The following is an 11,839-nucleotide window of genomic DNA, read 5'->3' as shown; positions in this document are numbered from 1 at the left end:
AAATTCACCTTTGCAGTCAGGTCTAGTTGGACAATGTCCTGCTGAATTAACCTGGAAAACGGCGCTTCGGAAGAAAGTTCTGCTGGAAAAGTGCTTTTCCAGCTGAAATGTGTACCCTTAATTGAGAAACGTATACTGAGTGCTCATTTTCATTTGGGTTTTAGTCTCCAGCATGGGTCAAAGTGGGAGGCACAACTTGACTGATGGGAAAATTATCCACAATTCGGGGACCCTTGGACACTTTTTGCAGGTATAATGGTTTCTTTGCCTCCAGTGCTTCCCTCATTAAGTTCTGACGGGTTTCAGAGCAGCACAGATACATACAACTTATACAATCATTAATCACTGTATGTGTTGTCTCTTTTCTCTCCTTTTTCATAGGACACTCATAAGATGTGCTGTCCTCTACTTTCAGACAAGAAAAAGCAGCCAATGGTTGCCTATTATTTTTCTTTTGTGCAAATAAACTGGCACACAGTGATGAAAAAGGTTGCAATAGAAATGCAGCTGAGCAAAACTGCTCATAGTCTTTTTAAGCACAGCCCAGAAAACGTGAGAGAAGGGCAGTTGGTTCACCATTTGTTGTAATTCTCATTGTGATTCATTACATAGCTCTCTTGTGGGTGCTGCAAACTATGTAAAGGGTGGCAATGCTTTTTAGTGTGAAAGCACATGGCCAAACACAATCACCCAATCCTGACTTTGAAGGCATCCAAGGTAAAAACTTAGCATAGCAACAGTCAGCCTATACCCCCTGCCCCATATGGTGGACATGTCCAGCATGATGGCAATGACCTTCGACCTCTAGTTTGGTCTGGTTTGGTTTGGTTTGTGAGGTTTAACGTCCCAAAGCGACTCAGGCTATGAGAGACGCCGTAGTGGAGGACTCCAGAAATTTCGACCACCTGCGGTTCTTTAACGTGCGCTGACATCGCACAGCACACGGGCGCCTTGCTTTTTGCCTTTGACCTTCATGCTTCAGCATGAATTTATCAGTTCAACTAGGGTTAGGCCAGGAGAGAGAGAGGGAGAGGGAGAGAGAGAAATAATATTTATTTGCACCCGTCAAATGGTTGGTGAGGATCCGAGGTGCAGCTTGATCCCGGGATCTTCTGGATCCCAGCAGCGGCCAGGGTTAGGCGGATGACTTCGCATTGTCCAATTTTTTTATAGGTGCTAAAGCATTCTTCAGAAAGTACTGAAGAAGGAATGTGACTATGTATTAACACAGAGTGGTCAAAAAACATTGCTCAAAAAAGTTAGGCACAAGTGTGTGCAGGCTCTAGCGCATCTAAGCCAAGCTCAACTGTGCACAGATGCATCTGCTTCCAGGCACTTTGTACAGCACACGACTAGGCATGAGAACAATATAAAACAGTTATTTAAAATCTAGCATAACCTCCACCTCCAAAAGAAATGAGTTCCTATAATAATGCATGCAAGTGAAATCAACTCACACCAAACAAGATCGAGGAGAAAGCTACATACACAATAAAGATGTTCCTGAATTAAATTGACAGTTTTTGACAGTGCCAGTACTTGGCTATGGTTCTTTTAATAAGAAAGTTATAGCTGACATACACTTGAAATTTAATGCTGAGGGAAACATTGATTTCATTAAATGCTCCAATGGAAGCACAAAAGGTGCTATAAAATCAGGGACATTCACACTCCACCTTTGTGACAGCATTAATGGCTCCTGTCTGCCAGCTCTTCATGCAACCTTCATTTGTGTAGATGTACTTTGCTACTTTCATAATCACTGATCCCTTAACTTGTGTCTCTATTATCTCATGCATACTCATTATCACATGGTCATAAGCTACCACATTATGTGTAGGACCACCCAACATATACAGTTGAAACTCGATATAACGAAGTTGAGGGGAGCTGTGAATTATTTCGTTAAAACGGGAACTTCGCTAAATCGAGTGAGCAATTTCTCAGTCCTCTAATTTGGTACATTCGGTTATAAGGTGCTGCGGCACCCAAAAGGCAGCTGCAGCATCACATTTGCGAAGCCTTAATGTCCCCAAAATGAAATGCGGTCAGCAGAAATTACCGGCGCCGTTAGCGCACAAGGAACAAAAATTGTTACTCGTCAAGAAGAGCCCGAGAGGACTACAAATTTATTTTCCAGCAATCAAGACAGTGACCGTTGCCTGTGCAAGCTTCTCGTAGGTCTGAAGTGCTGCGTATAGCACTGTAGGCCTAACAAGCTTAGCTTGAGAAGCATACACTCAAAGGCACGGGAAAATATCCGCAGAAGCACAGTTGCGAACGAACCACCACATGAAGCACGCCACAAAAAAAAAAAAGAAAAAAAAGCACCGAACAGCAACACCGCCCCTTGGAATGCGACACGGGACTTTTTTTACCACTTGTCGGCATCTGGTGAATTCAACTGAATACTACAACTCTTGTTTTGCGCCGCGCAGTTTGGATAAAGCGAGACGAAGGTGTCGTGGGCTCGAAATCTGTAAATTTTGGGGGTACTCTCTACAAAATAGACCAAAAATAGCCCCTTTCCACCTTCATTTTTCGAAAAAAGGGTTCGCTAAATCGGGACAGATCACGGAATCGGTTTCGTTATTTCGGGTTAGTCAAAGCATTGAACCCTATGGGTGTCTGAGGGGGAATTAGGATACCTTCGTTAAATCGAGTTTTGACTGTATATAAAGCCTCAATTTAACCAAGCCATACGAATGTGCCCGGGTGACCTAGTGGTAGATTGTCTATCTTGGGATCAAAGACTGCAGACGCGAGCCATTAATACTGTCACAAAGGTGAAGCGTGAATGTCCCCGATTTTATAACACCTTTTGTGTTTCCATTGGAGGATTTAATGAGACCAATGTTTCCCTCAGCAGGAAATATCAAGTGTATGTCTACATCTATAATCTTCTTGTTAAAGGAACCATAACCAAGTACAGGCACTTTCAAGAACCGTCAATTCCCATCTGCCAGTTCCTGCCATCCTGCCAACCCAGCCATGTCAGATGGTCTTGCGATGTCAGACAACCCACCAAACAATCCATGACTGACCATGTAACTTGTAGCTACCACCTACCAGAGGTATACTCGTGATTTTTCGTTCACAATGCCGACGCCAGATTTTCTGCAGAAGGGGGCCCTTCACACTGTCGTGTCAAAATTTGTCAACTACAACCAACAAATAATTTAAAGTTAGTGGTTTGCCAGCATTCATTTTGCAGAAAACGTGTAAACTTTACCTTAGTAGACAGAATTGAACAGTGAAAACTAACAACAGAATTCACAAAAATAATGTCAAAAAAGCAAGCATAGAAAGTCTGAGTGGACCGATACATACTGCATTTCCGATGCTATGCGTAAGAGAGACTGATTCTTGCCAGTGCAAATCTAGTTATTACGACTCTCACAGATACTTTCATAAACATGAGAATTAATGGCCAGTTGACCACTATGATAGGAAAGGAAGTCCTAAGCAAGCAATGCAAACATACAGGGCTTTTTTAAGAAACAACAGCTTATGCGAGTTCATATGAAAACATATTCTGAGTGAGCTTATATATATATATGAAGGCATATATTGTGTTAGCTCATGTCAATTGAAGACACATTTATTCAGTTATATTAAAATGCCACTACCCCATTCAGAACAGACGACTGCCATTCTGGTGCCAATATTGCTTCAATAAATGCTGAATTACATCCTAAAGCTAAAAAAAAGGCATGCTCCCAAATATGATCTATGAATAAAACATGCAATGCACTATTACTCCCGTTAAAGGGCCACTGTCCAGGGTATGACTTTTTAAGCAAAGGAGTCCAATTTTTCGATCATGTACCGGAGATAGTCTGTGCAAAATGCTACAGCGATGCGCGTGCCGCAAAGTAGCAAAAGTACAAATCAAAGCTCTTTCATCCTCCCTTCAGGAAATCAGCTTCCCCGTTCTCTACGAGCCGCTAGGCTGAGGTCAGAGTAGCGATGACATCCAATTGGTCCGTCTCGCTGACTGACGGGTGAAGGATGGGCGTACACGAATAATTACGTGTGCCGCTTGCTGTGCGCTTTTCCCTTGCCACGACCGGACTGAATACAATGAATGGCGCAGTGCGCACTCCCTCGCCCATTTCGTTTTCGCGCACGCAGAGGGCCACGCCCCACATCTCACCAAACGCGGAGGAGGAAGGGGAATTTGGCTTGCGGAGGCTCGACGACGGGGCAGGAGAGTGGAAAATCTTTGCAAGGGAACGGAAGGAGAGAAACACGACAGAATCGGGTGATTGCGGTGGCTGTAACTAGGTTATTAGTTACTCTTTTCAAAAACATTTTTTCGGCCTTGAGTTCTGGGGGCGAAGCCTCACAGTCACGGGAGAAAAAAATATTATCGACCGGAGGGTGGACAGTGGCCCTTTAAATACATACAGGAGAGTTACTACAAAGAAAATGCTGCGTGTCTAAATGACTACAAAATTATTTAAACCAGATAACAACACTAGAAAAATCCCACGCATTTTATACCTTCTCTCAAAGCAAAGAACAACCACAAAAAAAAAGGAACACCCCAAATACACCTGAGCCACACAGGCACAGGTGGCAGCCCATTTTAAACGGTGTCCAGAGTATGGAACATATGGCCCCATCTGTATCAAACTAACCCCCGACCAGTAGGTGAATGTGAGGGCTGCCATGCGCTACCCACATTTCAACAATAATTACTGCACAGCTTGGATCGAGCAAGTTCCTCATGCAGATATTGCTGTAACATACACCTAACTGAATATTACTGCATAAACTCTCACCTAAAAAAATTATTAATGGATGATGCATTAAATTAAAAAAATGCTTTAAATAATTGCTCATCATTCTGAGAGCACATCTATACTAATTGATATGCTCTTAAATTAAGCAGCTATGATTGTAAATAAAATACGTCTGGAAGCTTTGCAAAAGGAAGCCAACAAAAACAAACCAAAAGCAGAACCTTCAGATAAATTCTCAGGTTAAACTCTGAAGAACTGTGAGGAAAGGAGAAAATGTGACCTCCAAGTCAATTTTAACTGCAAGGCAAATTTGGGAGTTACGCTAGCTGTACAGGTCTGATGCTACCAAAAAATGCCAAAATAAAATCCTGAAAGATTTTAATAAAGAAATACACAAACATTTAATTGTAAAACTAAATTGTTGTTCTTATAAACAATTTCATACTATTATTTAAATCGTCATATATCAATACACCTTAGTATTTTAGTGACGTAGCATATAAAGAACAAGACATCAACAGGAGCAGTAAGACGAGCTCACTTGATCCAGTTGCAACATTCTTCAGCCAAAGTCAGCCATGAATCATACTCCTACATAAACGTGGCTGCAGCTGAAAACACAAAACCGTGATCATACCTGTGGCCAAAAAAAAAAAAAAAAAGAATAACTATAACACGTCCTGAATCCAATGTGTTTTTAAAGAGAGCCTTTCATGCAAATAGTGATTATAACAGAAAAATTTATTTTCTCTGCTTGTGCAGACAAGGGAGCTTGGAAAGAACTTGCCCTGAACCATAAGCCAACCTTTCCCTTTTCTTCACATACATACGCAACAGATGCGAGTCAGCTCAATGCAATTGTAGCCGTGTAGACTTATAACCACTGTTTAGGAATGTAGAAATCTTCGATGTGACTAATTTTGCTCAAGCAGCTACAAATATTGCAGTATACTTATACTACCTTTCATACATCAGGTGCAACGCAGCGAAAGCTACGCAAGTAGTCCGCAAGAAAAAAAACAGGAGGCGTATCACTACGCGCTCATTCTGTAGGCGAGTGGTTCCTGCCGAAACGGGCTCTATTCTGAGCATACACGTTTGCAATAACATGCTTCGCATGCTTAGACATCTTCACAGAGCAGATCTTATAGATAAAATGCGCACCAAAAAACCATTTTTTCAAAAAGAGATGCGCAGCGCGGAGGGCACAGCCAGCGCCATCTGGTGGCACAGCTGGCAAGGTTGCGGGGCAGCAAGACGCGGCACGAACAAAAACGACATAAAAAAACATACAAATTAGACGAATATGACCTTTTCTCCCTAAAAAAGGTGCTTTTTATGAAGTTGATGGCAAATGTAAAATTTATTAAGCTTGCAGACAAAGCAACTATTATTTTCTCTCGTCAAGAGCAGGCACTATTTTTTATCGCGGATGCGGAGAGCGCAAACAAGAGCTGTAGCTTTGGTAGTGTTGCACTTGATGTATGAAACGGAGTTTATATTTGTTTGGTAGACGAGTCAAATCATAAAATACCAAAAAATATGGCTTACCCATTTTGATAGTACGAAATCATTTTCAGAGTATTTTTAGGGGCTACACACATATTTACTGTCCGAAACTTAATTATTCGCCCTCTACATTCTTAAGATTTTTCTCTCTCTCTCTTAGCACTTTAAGCAAGGAATGTCCATGGTACAAACCAAATAAGGTACATGCCTTAATTCAATTCCTGGATATGCTCAAATGAAAAACAAAGAGACCTGCGATCATTTTTGTTCATTATTTTTATTTTTATGGTTCCAGAACATAATGTCAACCATCGGCTTTGGACAATGAAACCATTCACTCAAATATGCATTGTAGAAGTGACAAATGTTTCACTTAAATATAGAAGCCGCACTTAGTGAAAAACTTTGATTGTTGTTGTCATGACCGTAGAGTTCTTGCTCAAAAAAAGAAGTTTTTTTTTTTTATGATCAGTTCATTTAATATCACATTTTGCACTGGAATCAATCTAGACTGGGATTGCCAACAAGGTAAACATCAGGATGAAAAAAACTAGTGCAGAAGCCCTGACACCGACAGCATTTCATATATACACACAGCACTAGAAAGGTGAAGGCCACGAACGATTGTTCTTGATATTTTACTACTTCTCTGCAAATGAGATAAAAAGAAAGCTAGGGACTCTGACCAGCTCTTAAAATGAAAACAGCCTCCATAAGTAAAAAAAGGTGGAATCGATCGCAGCACGTTCATGTTAGTGATCCGTGCTTTGCAGTTAGGTTGGTAGTAGAGTGCTGTAAACCTGAATGTAAATCTCAGCCCACGCATGACCAGAGTTCATATTGGTGAATGCCAGCCATGGTAAAATTATCAAACAAAGCTTCTGATATATATTTTGTTAACTAACGCTAACCATGACCTAGAGTATTCAACTAAAAAATGAGCATCAAAAAACATTTAAAATTCTACCAAAGGGCAACAAACATTTTACAAGATGACCCAGCATGAACCAACCATCGAGACCTTCATAAGACAGAGCATAATGGGATTAGAAAAACGTCCGCCAACTGCTACATTGCTCATAATAAAGATTAGCGGTCTAATCCATACTAGGCCTAGATAATTTCACTGCAGGAATGCATGAGCGTTTGATCCATGCTCGTTTGTCATAAACAAAGTACAGTTCTTGAGAAAACTTACTTTTAATCAAGCGTGTGCCTTTTACTGTTGCCTAGAACAGTAAGTAACAGCATGTAGTAACTAAAGTAAGACACGTAGTTCATGCTGGCTACACTGACGTGTCGTACTAAGACGTAATCAATGCAAGATGCACTTCTGGTGGTGGCATGAAGTGGGCTGTTAGCAACTGTGACCCCCAAGTAGTTTGTACATAAGCATTGGCAAAAACCATGATTTCTTAACGTCGATGTTAAAGCCGCCGCAGACGATGAGAGGAGCGTCTGGTACACGCAGAATGCATGTGCTCCTCACAATCGCATAGTTCATAAAAGCCGTGGTCATGAAACCTTTACGTCCTTTTGAACGGTGTTTGGCGAAATGTATATACACGCTGACACCACGTCTTGTCCACTGAAGTCACATTTGATGGCAAACATGTCTCCGCACATGAGCTTTGGCCTTTCAGGAACTGCACTGTCACAAGTACACAACACGTTTTCTGTGCGCCTTTCATATATGGCGACTCCACTAGCACTAATGTTATGCATTTCAAGAAGTCAGCACAGACGAGTCTGTCAAATGCAACCGGCTCATCACTGTTATTTGAATCCCTGCGCGTTTGAATCATGGTGGCAACACCAGATGGCCCCACTTGTTTAAAAAGTGGCCGTAAACAGCAGAGGTGCACGCACTAGCAACTCTTCCAGACTAACAATTTTGTGTTTTCGCAACGTCGTCATTGTAGGCAGTAAATAAAAGACTGGTTACAGTGAGTATTGCTGCACTTGATATATTGAAGTTAAACTTACTACAACACACAGGAATTTTTGAAACTCCTCTGCAACCACTAGGGCATCTACGGTTGTCCTGTAGCCTTGGTGGGATTTTTGCAGCCATTAAATGCATTCCTGCATTAATAGTATAAATGCCCTTGAAGCTAAACTGCTGGCTCTTTCATGATGAAATTTTGCAACAAGGTGGCGCCTGCTACAGTGCACTTCATTGAGCACACTGTTTTATTGAAAAACCCATCTGCATTGCTTGGAAAAGATGCCAGCACTACCAGACCAAAGACTTTTATTGCATGAGTGGTTGAATTTTATTGACTGAGAAGATGGAATGATAGAAAGTCCTGCACAGCACTGAATGCTTCCTGGCAGTCATTTTGTTTTTTTAGCAATGGGTGGCACCAACAGGTCCTTCAAGAGGGGAGTTCTGCTCATGCTGTCTGGAACATAAATAGGGGTTGAACATCCGATTCTTTTGTTGTTGTTCTCGTTTTCTTTTAATTCAGTGCACATTTCTTGCGTTTATTTCAGAGCACAAGTTTTGTTTTCTTTCTTTAGCGACTATTAGTTTTTATTAATGAATTAGTAACTTTTCTTGGTTACTTAAAGCAGAAATCCTGTGCTGTCAAGAGCCACTTAGAGTTTGCCTCAGCATTTTTGTCAGCATGAACAGCTTATTTTCCCAATGTGCAAATGATACTATGCTTGTGTAAGAGCACACATTTGTCATTAAAAAAGTAATAAAAATTATATGATAGCCAGCAGACGAAGACACATATAATTGAAAGTTGCTTCTAAGGACTAAGTTGACATGGGTTGCTGCGCAAGGTTCAGTGAGAGAGAGAGAGAGAGTAGCGAACACATTGTCTGTGTGTTGATAGCACCGATAAAAATGCTGCTCAATTGTCACCATAGCCAGAAAATAATGCCCTTCTGCAATATTCATGCATGGCTTTTCTGTCTGTGTCCTACATGCAGTTGATAAACTTGCTTAACTAGCTAATCACTTCAAATTGGTGACGATAGTCAACAAACAGTGCTTGGCTAGTAGATGGCAAGGAGGTGGTGCTCCCAAGACTGCAGAGGCGTGTAAGCTAGTGATGCAAATTCCGCAGCCATGCTGCTGATCTACAATACAACCACTGCACCATGCCCCTTGTTGCCCTAGTCAACAAACAGTGCTTGGCTAGTAGATGGCAAGGAGGTGGTGCTCCCAATACTGCAGAGGCGTGTAAGCTAGTGATGCAAATTCCACAGCCATGCTGCTGATCTAGCAATACAACCGCTGCACCATGCCCCTTGTTGCCCTATTTAGTTATTTTAAACTTTTGCCGAGTGCAACACAAGCTTAACAGCCTGCTAGTTAAGTGTTGCATGCCAAAGATTCTGAACTTTCTTGGTACAAACCTAATTTCGAAAATTGAATTTGACAAACTTTTATCTGTTCTTATCAGTTTAAACCAAAAAGTCGAAACCCTTGTTTCAAGTGCTTGTTTCATTCAGGTCAAAGCCGGCAATTAAGTACTGCATACAAAAGTGGCAATGAAGCAGCCACTGCTGGCCAAATGCTATGTGAAATTGGAGCACAAAAGCACCAGTATTTACACCTATTCCCCTTGCACCTCCTACAAAATAAAGGATCACTTGGGGTCTAATATAATCAGGGCAATTGCACTAAATAACCTCAGCCTGATACTTTCTGCACTCTGCTTTTTTTGGAGGCTAGTCAGTACTCATGACCATCTTAGTCATTCACACTTGAATGCATAGTTTACAAAAATTATTAACAGGATGAAAATTAAGAGGCTAAAAATAGCGAAGAATACAGTGCAGTAATGTCAGGAACAATAAAGATGGATACAAACACAGGCGCACTTGCTGCTGCCACACGGATCGCCTGTACAACAGCGCTTGTGTTTGCGTCTGTCTTTTCTGTCCCTGTCATTACTGCACTGTATTCTGCATCATGAACAAGCCAGCCATTATGTTAAAATAAACCAAGTAAGAAAATAACATATCTGGCAATCAAATCAAATATACAATTTTTTTTTTTTTTTTGCTAGACATATAGTAATAACATCAAAAAAACGTTTTGTCAGTACACAAGTGCAATATCTCGAAAAGTGTGTCCACTGTTCTCTATCCAAAAGCGTCTCCATCTATCACTGCAAGTGATAGATGAAGTGGCTTTGACAAATGTATGTCAACAAGTGGTGACAAGTGTATCTTTACCCAGAAGACAGGCATGTCATATCTGCTGAGCCTGATTTCTATGGCTCTCTAGTTTTGCATTTGCTATCAGTATAATCAGATGCTTTATCTTTTTTGGATGCATTGCTTTCCTATTGCACACATTTTTCTGTTTCACACAAGGCAGAAGAAAACAAAGGAGACATGACCATTATAAAAGCTGTCACAATTGCTATAATTTGTTTATAAATGTATAAAAAAATGAGGACATATATAAGGGGGTAATGCAGCATGCATGTATCTCAGAGTTTGGTTTCTATACAAATTCTTTCAGTACATTGTATGCCCCACTGCTACAAAGAAACGGTTACATATCCAATGCTCAAGTAATACCAGATTAGAAGATGGAATGGATAAAGGAATTCTGTACCCAAGTGGACTTGGCTCACTGTGTAGGTGCACTCAATATTTATGGCAATACATCAGGGTGCTCCAAGAGTTTTGCACTAGTTTTTTTTTTTTTTTTTTATGGTATTTAATGTTCCAAAGTGATTCAGGCTATGAGATCCACCATACTGGACGGCTCTGAATAATTTTGACCGCTTGGGCATCCTTACAACCCCAGGACTGGTAGTATCTAATCACTGTGCACCAAGAGTCAAGGCAGTGCAGTCTTTATACTGCACACAACACGGTGTCTGAAAGAAGCATATATCATCAATCTGTGTAATGATAGCTTTTTAGGCCGGGACACGTTCCGTGAAACTCACAAACTGCTGCAGCGCGCTGAGTGCTGACCCTCAGATACTTGTTTTCAAGATTGGCTTAGAATTCAAAAAGCTAGGCGCTCATATTAATGCAAGCATCACGCGGACGAAGCAAAAATTACGGGCTCCCCTAGAGGCCACAATGAGAAGAAAGTGAATTTTATTAACACAGGTTCCGTTTCGGCAATGCCACAGGTTTTCTCACTGTTATGGCGCGCGCGCAAGCACGTCCACATGCACACACAAAATGAGAAGACCACTTCAGAGCTTCAGCAGTCATTCAATAACGTCAGAAACGGGAAAGGAAAACGACTAGCGTCAAAGCCGGGACCAACGGCCCAATGTTGGTACTGGTAGTCCCTGCCACTCATATTGTAACCCCTAAATTTTCATTTCTCACCTATAAACGTCGTGCAATACGACACAGTGCCAATGGCGTGACGTCAATGTGCTTCCCCACATGCAGGTGTGCGGTTGGGTGTGCGGAAGGTTCCCGGCGTGATTATGCTATGGGCTACGGCTAGACGGCTAGGCTGGCTAGGCTACGAACCAAGACTGTACCAAGACCCTTCTGTTTATGTCGCACCCATATTGTGTCGCTTCGCCGTATTTGGGAAAGGAGTTTATTTACATTCCTTATTATGCTTTTGATATCAATAT

The 11,839-nt window shown here is 41.4% G+C and overlaps 1 long non-coding RNA gene across 2 annotated transcripts; it reads right to left on the bottom strand.

Moving 5' to 3' along the window:
* Positions 1-1,038: 1,038 nt before the first annotated feature.
* Positions 1,039-11,797, bottom strand: LOC146203359 (uncharacterized). Of its 2 annotated transcripts, XR_014703854.1 has the most exons (4): positions 11,580-11,797; positions 5,290-5,385; positions 3,070-3,161; positions 1,039-1,198 (listed from the first exon to the last, which is right to left on the bottom strand). It is a non-coding gene; the product is annotated as an uncharacterized LOC146203359 (long non-coding RNA). The 2 variants fall into 2 exon arrangements; XR_014703855.1 differs by lacking the exon at positions 3,070-3,161 and having other exon boundaries at positions 11,580-11,784.
* Between the last annotated feature and the right edge of the window lie 42 nt (positions 11,798-11,839).

This window comes from Amblyomma maculatum, chromosome 1, assembly GCF_055883805.1.
Source record: "Amblyomma maculatum isolate TAMU_Amacu chromosome 1, ASM5588380v1, whole genome shotgun sequence".
NCBI classification, from domain to species: Eukaryota; Metazoa; Arthropoda; class Arachnida; order Ixodida; family Ixodidae; genus Amblyomma; species Amblyomma maculatum.
Note: the sequence above shows the minus strand (reverse complement) of the source record. Positions and strands in the feature narration are given on the sequence as shown.